This window comes from Rhinoderma darwinii, unplaced genomic scaffold (genome assembly GCF_050947455.1).
Source record: "Rhinoderma darwinii isolate aRhiDar2 unplaced genomic scaffold, aRhiDar2.hap1 Scaffold_442, whole genome shotgun sequence".
Lineage (NCBI taxonomy): Eukaryota > Metazoa > Chordata > Amphibia > Anura > Rhinodermatidae > Rhinoderma > Rhinoderma darwinii.
Window position 1 is genome coordinate 40536 of NW_027463882.1, and position 12768 is coordinate 53303.

Genomic DNA, 12768 nt, shown 5'->3' on the forward strand with positions numbered 1-12768 from the left:
GTATACTGTATGCTTGTGATTTGACCACTGATTGTTAACAAAGCTGCTTTCAATCCAAAAAGGTGGATGCAGACAGGTGATCTTTGGCCTGCTTCGGACCAAAAACCAGGAAAAATCCTCAGCGACTTAGTAGGGCCTCTTGTGAGGGGAGCCTGTCTGGCAGGCGCTATGCAACTCATACTTACCTGGCAGGGGAGATACCATGATCACTAAGGTGGTTCTCCCAGGGTGAGGCTCATCCATTGCACTTCGGGTGTGCTGAACCCTGCGATTTCCCCAAATGCGGGAAACTCGACTGCATAATTTGTGGTAGTGGGGGACTGCGTTCGCGCTTTCCCCTGATTTACTCTGGTGAAAAACAGTGCTTATTATTCAATGCTGACTATTACTAGTCAGAAATACTTGCTAGATCGATCGATCGAGCGAGCCAGCCATCAATTGACCTCTGGGTGGCCAAGAGGATTGGATACTCCTCTCTCCCTTATCAGCTGCCTTTGGTTTTGTGGCTTTCCTATGTGATGCTTTATCTCAATGTTAGTGCAGAGTGTAACGTAAAGTGTAGGACCTGTGCCTTTGCTGTACTATGTTGTGCTACTTTGAGCCTGTGTCAAAGATATTGATTGATTGGGCTGGTTGACGGTATACTGTATGCTTGTGATTTGACCACTGATTGTTAACAAAGCTGCTTTCAATCCAAAAAGGTGGATGCAGACAGGTGATCTTTGGCCTGCTTCGGACCAAAAACCAGGAAAAATCCTCAGCGACTTAGTAGGGCCTCTTGTGAGGGGAGCCTGTCTGGCAGGCGCTATGCAACTCATACTTACCTGGCAGGGGAGATACCATGATCATTAAGGTGGTTCTCCCAGGGTGAGGCTCAGCCATTGCACTTCGGGTGTGCTGACCCCTGCGATTTCCCCAAATGCGGGAAACTCGACTGCATAATTTGTGGTAGTGGGGGACTGCGTTTGCGCTTTCCCCTGATTTACTCTGGTGAAAAACAGTGCTTATTATTCAATGCTGACTATTACTAGTCAGAGATACTTGCTAGATCGAGCGAGCCAGCCATCAATTGACCTCTGGGTGGCCAAGAGGATTGGATACTCCTCTCTCCCTTATCAGCTGCCTTTGGTTTTGTGGCTTTCCTATGTGATGCTTTATCTCAATGTTAGTGCAGAGTGTAACGTAAAGTGTAGGACCTGTGCCTTTGCTGTACTATGTTGTGCTACTTTGAGCCTGTGTCAAAGATATTGATTGATTGGGCTGGTTGACGGTATACTGTATGCTTGTGATTTGACCACTGATTGTTAACAAAGCTGCTTTCAATCCAAAAAGGTGGATGCAGACAGGTGATCTTTGGCCTGCTTCGGACCAAAAACCAGGAAAAATCCTCAGCGACTTAGTAGGGCCTCTTGTGAGGGGAGCCTGTCTGGCAGGCGCTATGCAACTCATACTTACCTGGCAGGGGAGATACCATGATCACTAAGGTGGTTCTCCCAGGGTGAGGCTCATCCATTGCACTTCGGGTGTGCTGACCCCTGCGATTTCCCCAAATGCGGGAAACTCGACTGCATAATTTGTGGTAGTGGGGGACTGCGTTCGCGCTTTCCCCTGATTTACTCTGGTGAAAAACAGTGCTTATTATTCAATGCTGACTATTACTAGTCAGAGATACTTGCTAGATCGATCGATCGAGCGAGCCAGCCATCAATTGACCTCTGGGTGGCCGAGAGGATTGGATACTCCTCTCTCCCTTATCAGCTGCCTTTGGTTTTGTGGCTTTCCTATGTGATGCTTTATCTCAATGTTAGTGCAGAGTGTAACGTAAAGTGTAGGACCTGTGCCTTTGCTGTACTATGTTGTGCTACTTTGAGCCTGTGTCAAAGATATTGATTGATTGGGCTGGTTGACGGTATACTGTATGCTTGTGATTTGACCACTGATTGTTAACAAAGCTGCTTTCAATCCAAAAAGGTGGATGCAGACAGGTGATCTTTGGCCTGCTTCGGACCAAAAACCAGGAAAAATCCTCAGCGACTTAGTAGGGCCTCTTGTGAGGGGAGCCTGTCTGGCAGGCGCTATGCAACTCATACTTACCTGGCAGGGGAGATACCATGATCATTAAGGTGGTTCTCCCAGGGTGAGGCTCATCCATTGCACTTCGGGTGTGCTGACCCCTGCGATTTCCCCAAATGCGGGAAACTCGACTGCATAATTTGTGGTAGTGGGGGACTGCGTTTGCGCTTTCCCCTGATTTACTCTGGTGAAAAACAGTGCTTATTATTCAATGCTGACTATTACTAGTCAGAGATACTTGCTAGATCGAGCGAGCCAGCCATCAATTGACCTCTGGGTGGCCAAGAGGATTGGATACTCCTCTCTCCCTTATCAGCTGCCTTTGGTTTTGTGGCTTTCCTATGTGATGCTTTATCTCAATGTTAGTGCAGAGTGTAACGTAAAGTGTAGGACCTGTGCCTTTGCTGTACTATGTTGTGCTACTTTGAGCCTGTGTCAAAGATATTGATTGATTGGGCTGGTTGACGGTATACTGTATGCTTGTGATTTGACCACTGATTGTTAACAAAGCTGCTTTCAATCCAAAAAGGTGGATGCAGACAGGTGATCTTTGGCCTGCTTCGGACCAAAAACCAGGAAAAATCCTCAGCGACTTAGTAGGGCCTCTTGTGAGGGGAGCCTGTCTGGCAGGCGCTATGCAACTCATACTTACCTGGCAGGGGAGATACCATGATCACTAAGGTGGTTCTCCCAGGGTGAGGCTCATCCATTGCACTTCGGGTGTGCTGAACCCTGCGATTTCCCCAAATGCGGGAAACTCGACTGCATAATTTGTGGTAGTGGGGGACTGCGTTCGCGCTTTCCCCTGATTTACTCTGGTGAAAAACAGTGCTTATTATTCAATGCTGACTATTACTAGTCAGAAATACTTGCTAGATCGATCGATCGAGCGAGCCAGCCATCAATTGACCTCTGGGTGGCCAAGAGGATTGGATACTCCTCTCTCCCTTATCAGCTGCCTTTGGTTTTGTGGCTTTCCTATGTGATGCTTTATCTCAATGTTAGTGCAGAGTGTAACGTAAAGTGTAGGACCTGTGCCTTTGCTGTACTATGTTGTGCTACTTTGAGCCTGTGTCAAAGATATTGATTGATTGGGCTGGTTGACGGTATACTGTATGCTTGTGATTTGACCACTGATTGTTAACAAAGCTGCTTTCAATCCAAAAAGGTGGATGCAGACAGGTGATCTTTGGCCTGCTTCGGACCAAAAACCAGGAAAAATCCTCAGCGACTTAGTAGGGCCTCTTGTGAGGGGAGCCTGTCTGGCAGGCGCTATGCAACTCATACTTACCTGGCAGGGGAGATACCATGATCATTAAGGTGGTTCTCCCAGGGTGAGGCTCAGCCATTGCACTTCGGGTGTGCTGACCCCTGCGATTTCCCCAAATGCGGGAAACTCGACTGCATAATTTGTGGTAGTGGGGGACTGCGTTTGCGCTTTCCCCTGATTTACTCTGGTGAAAAACAGTGCTTATTATTCAATGCTGACTATTACTAGTCAGAGATACTTGCTAGATCGAGCGAGCCAGCCATCAATTGACCTCTGGGTGGCCAAGAGGATTGGATACTCCTCTCTCCCTTATCAGCTGCCTTTGGTTTTGTGGCTTTCCTATGTGATGCTTTATCTCAATGTTAGTGCAGAGTGTAACGTAAAGTGTAGGACCTGTGCCTTTGCTGTACTATGTTGTGCTACTTTGAGCCTGTGTCAAAGATATTGATTGATTGGGCTGGTTGACGGTATACTGTATGCTTGTGATTTGACCACTGATTGTTAACAAAGCTGCTTTCAATCCAAAAAGGTGGATGCAGACAGGTGATCTTTGGCCTGCTTCGGACCAAAAACCAGGAAAAATCCTCAGCGACTTAGTAGGGCCTCTTGTGAGGGGAGCCTGTCTGGCAGGCGCTATGCAACTCATACTTACCTGGCAGGGGAGATACCATGATCACTAAGGTGGTTCTCCCAGGGTGAGGCTCATCCATTGCACTTCGGGTGTGCTGACCCCTGCGATTTCCCCAAATGCGGGAAACTCGACTGCATAATTTGTGGTAGTGGGGGACTGCGTTCGCGCTTTCCCCTGATTTACTCTGGTGAAAAACAGTGCTTATTATTCAATGCTGACTATTACTAGTCAGAGATACTTGCTAGATCGATCGATCGAGCGAGCCAGCCATCAATTGACCTCTGGGTGGCCGAGAGGATTGGATACTCCTCTCTCCCTTATCAGCTGCCTTTGGTTTTGTGGCTTTCCTATGTGATGCTTTATCTCAATGTTAGTGCAGAGTGTAACGTAAAGTGTAGGACCTGTGCCTTTGCTGTACTATGTTGTGCTACTTTGAGCCTGTGTCAAAGATATTGATTGATTGGGCTGGTTGACGGTATACTGTATGCTTGTGATTTGACCACTGATTGTTAACAAAGCTGCTTTCAATCCAAAAAGGTGGATGCAGACAGGTGATCTTTGGCCTGCTTCGGACCAAAAACCAGGAAAAATCCTCAGCGACTTAGTAGGGCCTCTTGTGAGGGGAGCCTGTCTGGCAGGCGCTATGCAACTCATACTTACCTGGCAGGGGAGATACCATGATCATTAAGGTGGTTCTCCCAGGGTGAGGCTCATCCATTGCACTTCGGGTGTGCTGACCCCTGCGATTTCCCCAAATGCGGGAAACTCGACTGCATAATTTGTGGTAGTGGGGGACTGCGTTTGCGCTTTCCCCTGATTTACTCTGGTGAAAAACAGTGCTTATTATTCAATGCTGACTATTACTAGTCAGAGATACTTGCTAGATCGAGCGAGCCAGCCATCAATTGACCTCTGGGTGGCCAAGAGGATTGGATACTCCTCTCTCCCTTATCAGCTGCCTTTGGTTTTGTGGCTTTCCTATGTGATGCTTTATCTCAATGTTAGTGCAGAGTGTAACGTAAAGTGTAGGACCTGTGCCTTTGCTGTACTATGTTGTGCTACTTTGAGCCTGTGTCAAAGATATTGATTGATTGGGCTGGTTGACGGTATACTGTATGCTTGTGATTTGACCACTGATTGTTAACAAAGCTGCTTTCAATCCAAAAAGGTGGATGCAGACAGGTGATCTTTGGCCTGCTTCGGACCAAAAACCAGGAAAAATCCTCAGCGACTTAGTAGGGCCTCTTGTGAGGGGAGCCTGTCTGGCAGGCGCTATGCAACTCATACTTACCTGGCAGGGGAGATACCATGATCACTAAGGTGGTTCTCCCAGGGTGAGGCTCATCCATTGCACTTCGGGTGTGCTGAACCCTGCGATTTCCCCAAATGCGGGAAACTCGACTGCATAATTTGTGGTAGTGGGGGACTGCGTTTGCGCTTTCCCCTGATTTACTCTGGTGAAAAACAGTGCTTATTATTCAATGCTGACTATTACTAGTCAGAGATACTTGCTAGATCGAGCGAGCCAGCCATCAATTGACCTCTGGGTGGCCAAGAGGATTGGATACTCCTCTCTCCCTTATCAGCTGCCTTTGGTTTTGTGGCTTTCCTATGTGATGCTTTATCTCAATGTTAGTGCAGAGTGTAACGTAAAGTGTAGGACCTGTGCCTTTGCTGTACTATGTTGTGCTACTTTGAGCCTGTGTCAAAGATATTGATTGATTGGGCTGGTTGACGGTATACTGTATGCTTGTGATTTGACCACTGATTGTTAACAAAGCTGCTTTCAATCCAAAAAGGTGGATGCAGACAGGTGATCTTTGGCCTGCTTCGGACCAAAAACCAGGAAAAATCCTCAGCGACTTAGTAGGGCCTCTTGTGAGGGGAGCCTGTCTGGCAGGCGCTATGCAACTCATACTTACCTGGCAGGGGAGATACCATGATCATTAAGGTGGTTCTCCCAGGGTGAGGCTCAGCCATTGCACTTCGGGTGTGCTGACCCCTGCGATTTCCCCAAATGCGGGAAACTCGACTGCATAATTTGTGGTAGTGGGGGACTGCGTTTGCGCTTTCCCCTGATTTACTCTGGTGAAAAACAGTGCTTATTATTCAATGCTGACTATTACTAGTCAGAGATACTTGCTAGATCGAGCGAGCCAGCCATCAATTGACCTCTGGGTGGCCAAGAGGATTGGATACTCCTCTCTCCCTTATCAGCTGCCTTTGGTTTTGTGGCTTTCCTATGTGATGCTTTATCTCAATGTTAGTGCAGAGTGTAACGTAAAGTGTAGGACCTGTGCCTTTGCTGTACTATGTTGTGCTACTTTGAGCCTGTGTCAAAGATATTGATTGATTGGGCTGGTTGACGGTATACTGTATGCTTGTGATTTGACCACTGATTGTTAACAAAGCTGCTTTCAATCCAAAAAGGTGGATGCAGACAGGTGATCTTTGGCCTGCTTCGGACCAAAAACCAGGAAAAATCCTCAGCGACTTAGTAGGGCCTCTTGTGAGGGGAGCCTGTCTGGCAGGCGCTATGCAACTCATACTTACCTGGCAGGGGAGATACCATGATCACTAAGGTGGTTCTCCCAGGGTGAGGCTCATCCATTGCACTTCGGGTGTGCTGACCCCTGCGATTTCCCCAAATGCGGGAAACTCGACTGCATAATTTGTGGTAGTGGGGGACTGCGTTCGCGCTTTCCCCTGATTTACTCTGGTGAAAAACAGTGCTTATTATTCAATGCTGACTATTACTAGTCAGAGATACTTGCTAGATCGATCGATCGAGCGAGCCAGCCATCAATTGACCTCTGGGTGGCCAAGAGGATTGGATACTCCTCTCTCCCTTATCAGCTGCCTTTGGTTTTGTGGCTTTCCTATGTGATGCTTTATCTCAATGTTAGTGCAGAGTGTAACGTAAAGTGTAGGACCTGTGCCTTTGCTGTACTATGTTGTGCTACTTTGAGCCTGTGTCAAAGATATTGATTGATTGGGCTGGTTGACGGTATACTGTATGCTTGTGATTTGACCACTGATTGTTAACAAAGCTGCTTTCAATCCAAAAAGGTGGATGCAGACAGGTGATCTTTGGCCTGCTTCGGACCAAAAACCAGGAAAAATCCTCAGCGACTTAGTAGGGCCTCTTGTGAGGGGAGCCTGTCTGGCAGGCGCTATGCAACTCATACTTACCTGGCAGGGGAGATACCATGATCATTAAGGTGGTTCTCCCAGGGTGAGGCTCATCCATTGCACTTCGGGTGTGCTGACCCCTGCGATTTCCCCAAATGCGGGAAACTCGACTGCATAATTTGTGGTAGTGGGGGACTGCGTTCGCGCTTTCCCCTGATTTACTCTGGTGAAAAACAGTGCTTATTATTCAATGCTGACTGTTACTAGTCAGAGGTACTTGTATGCTTGTGATTTAACCACCGATTGTCAACAAAGCTGTTTTTCAATCCAAAATGTGGTACATTATCTCTTTATATTTAGCTGTATACGCAGCCTTTGTCTCCCCCTCGTGGATGAACAACAGTGTGATCAGTGAAGTTTCTTTTTCTGCTGGGCTTCGAGAAGTCAGGGCATGGCGAGCCTTTCCCTAACCTAACCTATCCTTCCTCTCTGTCTCACAGGTGACGGCATGCAAATGTGGGGACTGCTTCATCGGCACGGCAATGCTCTGACCAGAAGCCGCCGCCCCATATGCTAATACCCTGGTTGCTGTGCATCTTGGAAGTGCTTAGACTTGAGCCTGTGTCTTATGGAATTTGGGGTGCCTGCACACCCCTGGCTCCGTACAATGAGGTGCATCCGTTTTTTGGCGCAGTTGGATCCAGACAGGTGATCTTTGGCCTGCTTCGGACCAAAAACCAGGAAAAATCCTCAGCGACTTAGTAGGGCCTCTTGTGAGGGGAGCCTTTCTGGCAGGCGCTATGCAACTCATACTTACCTGGCAGGGGAGATACCATGATCACTAAGGTGGTTCTCCCAGGGTGAGGCTCATCCATTGCACTTCGGGTGTGCTGACCCCTGCGATTTCCCCAAATGCGGGAAACTCGACTGCATAATTTGTGGTAGTGGGGGACTGCGTTCGCGCTTTCCCCTGATTTACTCTGGTGAAAAACAGTGCTTATTAATCAATGCTGACTATTACTAGTCAGAGATACTTGCTAGATCGATCGATCGAGCCAGCCATCAATTGACCTCTGGGTGGCCAAGAGGATTGGATACTCCTCTCTCCCTTATCAGCTGCCTTTGGTTTTGTGGCTTTCCTATGTGATGCTTTATCTCAATGTTAGTGCAGAGTGTAACGTAAAGTGTAGGACCTGTGCCTTTGCTGTACTATGTTGTGCTACTTTGAGCCTGTGTCAAAGATATTGATTGATTGGGCTGGTTGACGGTATACTGTATGCTTGTGATTTGACCACTGATTGTTAACAAAGCTGCTTTCAATCCAAAAAGGTGGATGCAGACAGGTGATCTTTGGCCTGCTTCGGACCAAAAACCAGGAAAAATCCTCAGCGACTTAGTAGGGCCTCTTGTGAGGGGAGCCTGTCTGGCAGGCGCTATGCAACTCATACTTACCTGGCAGGGGAGATACCATGATCATTAAGGTGGTTCTCCCAGGGTGAGGCTCATCCATTGCACTTCGGGTGTGCTGACCCCTGCGATTTCCCCAAATGCGGGAAACTCGACTGCATAATTTGTGGTAGTGGGGGACTGCGTTTGCGCTTTCCCCTGATTTACTCTGGTGAAAAACAGTGCTTATTATTCAATGCTGACTATTACTAGTCAGAGATACTTGCTAGATCGAGCGAGCCAGCCATCAATTGACCTCTGGGTGGCCAAGAGGATTGGATACTCCTCTCTCCCTTATCAGCTGCCTTTGGTTTTGTGGCTTTCCTATGTGATGCTTTATCTCAATGTTAGTGCAGAGTGTAACGTAAAGTGTAGGACCTGTGCCTTTGCTGTACTATGTTGTGCTACTTTGAGCCTGTGTCAAAGATATTGATTGATTGGGCTGGTTGACGGTATACTGTATGCTTGTGATTTGACCACTGATTGTTAACAAAGCTGCTTTCAATCCAAAAAGGTGGATGCAGACAGGTGATCTTTGGCCTGCTTCGGACCAAAAACCAGGAAAAATCCTCAGCGACTTAGTAGGGCCTCTTGTGAGGGGAGCCTGTCTGGCAGGCGCTATGCAACTCATACTTACCTGGCAGGGGAGATACCATGATCACTAAGGTGGTTCTCCCAGGGTGAGGCTCATCCATTGCACTTCGGGTGTGCTGAACCCTGCGATTTCCCCAAATGCGGGAAACTCGACTGCATAATTTGTGGTAGTGGGGGACTGCGTTCGCGCTTTCCCCTGATTTACTCTGGTGAAAAACAGTGCTTATTATTCAATGCTGACTATTACTAGTCAGAGATACTTGCTAGATCGATCGATCGAGCGAGCCAGCCATCAATTGACCTCTGGGTGGCCAAGAGGATTGGATACTCCTCTCTCCCTTATCAGCTGCCTTTGGTTTTGTGGCTTTCCTATGTGATGCTTTATCTCAATGTTAGTGCAGAGTGTAACGTAAAGTGTAGGACCTGTGCCTTTGCTGTACTATGTTGTGCTACTTTGAGCCTGTGTCAAAGATATTGATTGATTGGGCTGGTTGACGGTATACTGTATGCTTGTGATTTGACCACTGATTGTTAACAAAGCTGCTTTCAATCCAAAAAGGTGGATGCAGACAGGTGATCTTTGGCCTGCTTCGGACCAAAAACCAGGAAAAATCCTCAGCGACTTAGTAGGGCCTCTTGTGAGGGGAGCCTGTCTGGCAGGCGCTATGCAACTCATACTTACCTGGCAGGGGAGATACCATGATCATTAAGGTGGTTCTCCCAGGGTGAGGCTCAGCCATTGCACTTCGGGTGTGCTGACCCCTGCGATTTCCCCAAATGCGGGAAACTCGACTGCATAATTTGTGGTAGTGGGGGACTGCGTTTGCGCTTTCCCCTGATTTACTCTGGTGAAAAACAGTGCTTATTATTCAATGCTGACTATTACTAGTCAGAGATACTTGCTAGATCGAGCGAGCCAGCCATCAATTGACCTCTGGGTGGCCAAGAGGATTGGATACTCCTCTCTCCCTTATCAGCTGCCTTTGGTTTTGTGGCTTTCCTATGTGATGCTTTATCTCAATGTTAGTGCAGAGTGTAACGTAAAGTGTAGGACCTGTGCCTTTGCTGTACTATGTTGTGCTACTTTGAGCCTGTGTCAAAGATATTGATTGATTGGGCTGGTTGACGGTATACTGTATGCTTGTGATTTGACCACTGATTGTTAACAAAGCTGCTTTCAATCCAAAAAGGTGGATGCAGACAGGTGATCTTTGGCCTGCTTCGGACCAAAAACCAGGAAAAATCCTCAGCGACTTAGTAGGGCCTCTTGTGAGGGGAGCCTGTCTGGCAGGCGCTATGCAACTCATACTTACCTGGCAGGGGAGATACCATGATCACTAAGGTGGTTCTCCCAGGGTGAGGCTCATCCATTGCACTTCGGGTGTGCTGACCCCTGCGATTTCCCCAAATGCGGGAAACTCGACTGCATAATTTGTGGTAGTGGGGGACTGCGTTCGCGCTTTCCCCTGATTTACTCTGGTGAAAAACAGTGCTTATTATTCAATGCTGACTATTACTAGTCAGAGATACTTGCTAGATCGATCGATCGAGCGAGCCAGCCATCAATTGACCTCTGGGTGGCCAAGAGGATTGGATACTCCTCTCTCCCTTATCAGCTGCCTTTGGTTTTGTGGCTTTCCTATGTGATGCTTTATCTCAATGTTAGTGCAGAGTGTAACGTAAAGTGTAGGACCTGTGCCTTTGCTGTACTATGTTGTGCTACTTTGAGCCTGTGTCAAAGATATTGATTGATTGGGCTGGTTGACGGTATACTGTATGCTTGTGATTTGACCACTGATTGTTAACAAAGCTGCTTTCAATCCAAAAAGGTGGATGCAGACAGGTGATCTTTGGCCTGCTTCGGACCAAAAACCAGGAAAAATCCTCAGCGACTTAGTAGGGCCTCTTGTGAGGGGAGCCTGTCTGGCAGGCGCTATGCAACTCATACTTACCTGGCAGGGGAGATACCATGATCATTAAGGTGGTTCTCCCAGGGTGAGGCTCATCCATTGCACTTCGGGTGTGCTGACCCCTGCGATTTCCCCAAATGCGGGAAACTCGACTGCATAATTTGTGGTAGTGGGGGACTGCGTTCGCGCTTTCCCCTGATTTACTCTGGTGAAAAACAGTGCTTATTATTCAATGCTGACTGTTACTAGTCAGAGGTACTTGTATGCTTGTGATTTAACCACCGATTGTCAACAAAGCTGTTTTTCAATCCAAAATGTGGTACATTATCTCTTTATATTTAGCTGTATACGCAGCCTTTGTCTCCCCCTCGTGGATGAACAACAGTGTGATCAGTGAAGTTTCTTTTTCTGCTGGGCTTCGAGAAGTCAGGGCATGGCGAGCCTTTCCCTAACCTAACCTATCCTTCCTCTCTGTCTCACAGGTGACGGCATGCAAATGTGGGGACTGCTTCATCGGCACGGCAATGCTCTGACCAGAAGCCGCCGCCCCATATGCTAATACCCTGGTTGCTGTGCATCTTGGAAGTGCTTAGACTTGAGCCTGTGTCTTATGGAATTTGGGGTGCCTGCACACCCCTGGCTCCGTACAATGAGGTGCATCCGTTTTTTGGCGCAGTTGGATCCAGACAGGTGATCTTTGGCCTGCTTCGGACCAAAAACCAGGAAAAATCCTCAGCGACTTAGTAGGGCCTCTTGTGAGGGGAGCCTTTCTGGCAGGCGCTATGCAACTCATACTTACCTGGCAGGGGAGATACCATGATCACTAAGGTGGTTCTCCCAGGGTGAGGCTCATCCATTGCACTTCGGGTGTGCTGACCCCTGCGATTTCCCCAAATGCGGGAAACTCGACTGCATAATTTGTGGTAGTGGGGGACTGCGTTCGCGCTTTCCCCTGATTTACTCTGGTGAAAAACAGTGCTTATTAATCAATGCTGACTATTACTAGTCAGAGATACTTGCTAGATCGATCGATCGAGCCAGCCATCAATTGACCTCTGGGTGGCCAAGAGGATTGGATACTCCTCTCTCCCTTATCAGCTGCCTTTGGTTTTGTGGCTTTCCTATGTGATGCTTTATCTCAATGTTAGTGCAGAGTGTAACGTAAAGTGTAGGACCTGTGCCTTTGCTGTACTATGTTGTGCTACTTTGAGCCTGTGTCAAAGATATTGATTGATTGGGCTGGTTGACGGTATACTGTATGCTTGTGATTTGACCACTGATTGTTAACAAAGCTGCTTTCAATCCAAAAAGGTGGATGCAGACAGGTGATCTTTGGCCTGCTTCGGACCAAAAACCAGGAAAAATCCTCAGCGACTTAGTAGGGCCTCTTGTGAGGGGAGCCTGTCTGGCAGGCGCTATGCAACTCATACTTACCTGGCAGGGGAGATACCATGATCATTAAGGTGGTTCTCCCAGGGTGAGGCTCAGCCATTGCACTTCGGGTGTGCTGACCCCTGCGATTTCCCCAAATGCGGGAAACTCGACTGCATAATTTGTGGTAGTGGGGGACTGCGTTTGCGCTTTCCCCTGATTTACTCTGGTGAAAAACAGTGCTTATTATTCAATGCTGACTATTACTAGTCAGAGATACTTGCTAGATCGAGCGAGCCAGCCATCAATTGACCTCTGGGTGGCCAAGAGGATTGGATACT

At 47.9% G+C, this 12768-nt stretch overlaps 20 non-coding genes across 20 annotated transcripts; all 20 read left to right on the plus strand.

The window, feature by feature from the left end:
• Positions 1-177: 177 nt before the first annotated feature.
• On the plus strand, positions 178-341 carry LOC142714546 (U1 spliceosomal RNA). Its single transcript, XR_012870705.1, has one exon. It is a non-coding gene; the product is annotated as a U1 spliceosomal RNA (small nuclear RNA).
• Positions 342-816: 475 nt separating this feature from the next.
• LOC142714565 (U1 spliceosomal RNA) lies at positions 817-980 on the plus strand. The gene has a single exon (XR_012870723.1). It is a non-coding gene; the product is annotated as a U1 spliceosomal RNA (small nuclear RNA).
• A 467-nt stretch (positions 981-1447) lies between these two features.
• LOC142714301 (U1 spliceosomal RNA) lies at positions 1448-1611 on the plus strand. Its single transcript, XR_012870483.1, has one exon. It is a non-coding gene; the product is annotated as a U1 spliceosomal RNA (small nuclear RNA).
• A 475-nt stretch (positions 1612-2086) lies between these two features.
• Positions 2087-2250, plus strand: LOC142714503 (U1 spliceosomal RNA). The gene has a single exon (XR_012870667.1). It is a non-coding gene; the product is annotated as a U1 spliceosomal RNA (small nuclear RNA).
• Positions 2251-2717: 467 nt separating this feature from the next.
• On the plus strand, positions 2718-2881 carry LOC142714547 (U1 spliceosomal RNA). The gene has a single exon (XR_012870706.1). It is a non-coding gene; the product is annotated as a U1 spliceosomal RNA (small nuclear RNA).
• A 475-nt stretch (positions 2882-3356) lies between these two features.
• Positions 3357-3520, plus strand: LOC142714566 (U1 spliceosomal RNA). The gene has a single exon (XR_012870724.1). It is a non-coding gene; the product is annotated as a U1 spliceosomal RNA (small nuclear RNA).
• A 467-nt stretch (positions 3521-3987) lies between these two features.
• Positions 3988-4151, plus strand: LOC142714302 (U1 spliceosomal RNA). Its single transcript, XR_012870484.1, has one exon. It is a non-coding gene; the product is annotated as a U1 spliceosomal RNA (small nuclear RNA).
• A 475-nt stretch (positions 4152-4626) lies between these two features.
• On the plus strand, positions 4627-4790 carry LOC142714504 (U1 spliceosomal RNA). Its single transcript, XR_012870668.1, has one exon. It is a non-coding gene; the product is annotated as a U1 spliceosomal RNA (small nuclear RNA).
• Positions 4791-5257: 467 nt separating this feature from the next.
• LOC142714622 (U1 spliceosomal RNA) lies at positions 5258-5421 on the plus strand. Its single transcript, XR_012870774.1, has one exon. It is a non-coding gene; the product is annotated as a U1 spliceosomal RNA (small nuclear RNA).
• Positions 5422-5888: 467 nt separating this feature from the next.
• Positions 5889-6052, plus strand: LOC142714567 (U1 spliceosomal RNA). The gene has a single exon (XR_012870725.1). It is a non-coding gene; the product is annotated as a U1 spliceosomal RNA (small nuclear RNA).
• A 467-nt stretch (positions 6053-6519) lies between these two features.
• LOC142714303 (U1 spliceosomal RNA) lies at positions 6520-6683 on the plus strand. Its single transcript, XR_012870485.1, has one exon. It is a non-coding gene; the product is annotated as a U1 spliceosomal RNA (small nuclear RNA).
• A 475-nt stretch (positions 6684-7158) lies between these two features.
• On the plus strand, positions 7159-7322 carry LOC142714445 (U1 spliceosomal RNA). Its single transcript, XR_012870613.1, has one exon. It is a non-coding gene; the product is annotated as a U1 spliceosomal RNA (small nuclear RNA).
• A 593-nt stretch (positions 7323-7915) lies between these two features.
• Positions 7916-8079, plus strand: LOC142714304 (U1 spliceosomal RNA). Its single transcript, XR_012870486.1, has one exon. It is a non-coding gene; the product is annotated as a U1 spliceosomal RNA (small nuclear RNA).
• A 471-nt stretch (positions 8080-8550) lies between these two features.
• On the plus strand, positions 8551-8714 carry LOC142714508 (U1 spliceosomal RNA). Its single transcript, XR_012870670.1, has one exon. It is a non-coding gene; the product is annotated as a U1 spliceosomal RNA (small nuclear RNA).
• Positions 8715-9181: 467 nt separating this feature from the next.
• LOC142714548 (U1 spliceosomal RNA) lies at positions 9182-9345 on the plus strand. The gene has a single exon (XR_012870707.1). It is a non-coding gene; the product is annotated as a U1 spliceosomal RNA (small nuclear RNA).
• A 475-nt stretch (positions 9346-9820) lies between these two features.
• LOC142714569 (U1 spliceosomal RNA) lies at positions 9821-9984 on the plus strand. Its single transcript, XR_012870727.1, has one exon. It is a non-coding gene; the product is annotated as a U1 spliceosomal RNA (small nuclear RNA).
• A 467-nt stretch (positions 9985-10451) lies between these two features.
• LOC142714305 (U1 spliceosomal RNA) lies at positions 10452-10615 on the plus strand. The gene has a single exon (XR_012870487.1). It is a non-coding gene; the product is annotated as a U1 spliceosomal RNA (small nuclear RNA).
• Positions 10616-11090: 475 nt separating this feature from the next.
• Positions 11091-11254, plus strand: LOC142714457 (U1 spliceosomal RNA). The gene has a single exon (XR_012870625.1). It is a non-coding gene; the product is annotated as a U1 spliceosomal RNA (small nuclear RNA).
• Positions 11255-11847: 593 nt separating this feature from the next.
• LOC142714306 (U1 spliceosomal RNA) lies at positions 11848-12011 on the plus strand. Its single transcript, XR_012870488.1, has one exon. It is a non-coding gene; the product is annotated as a U1 spliceosomal RNA (small nuclear RNA).
• A 471-nt stretch (positions 12012-12482) lies between these two features.
• On the plus strand, positions 12483-12646 carry LOC142714570 (U1 spliceosomal RNA). The gene has a single exon (XR_012870728.1). It is a non-coding gene; the product is annotated as a U1 spliceosomal RNA (small nuclear RNA).
• The last annotated feature ends 122 nt before the right edge of the window (positions 12647-12768 follow it).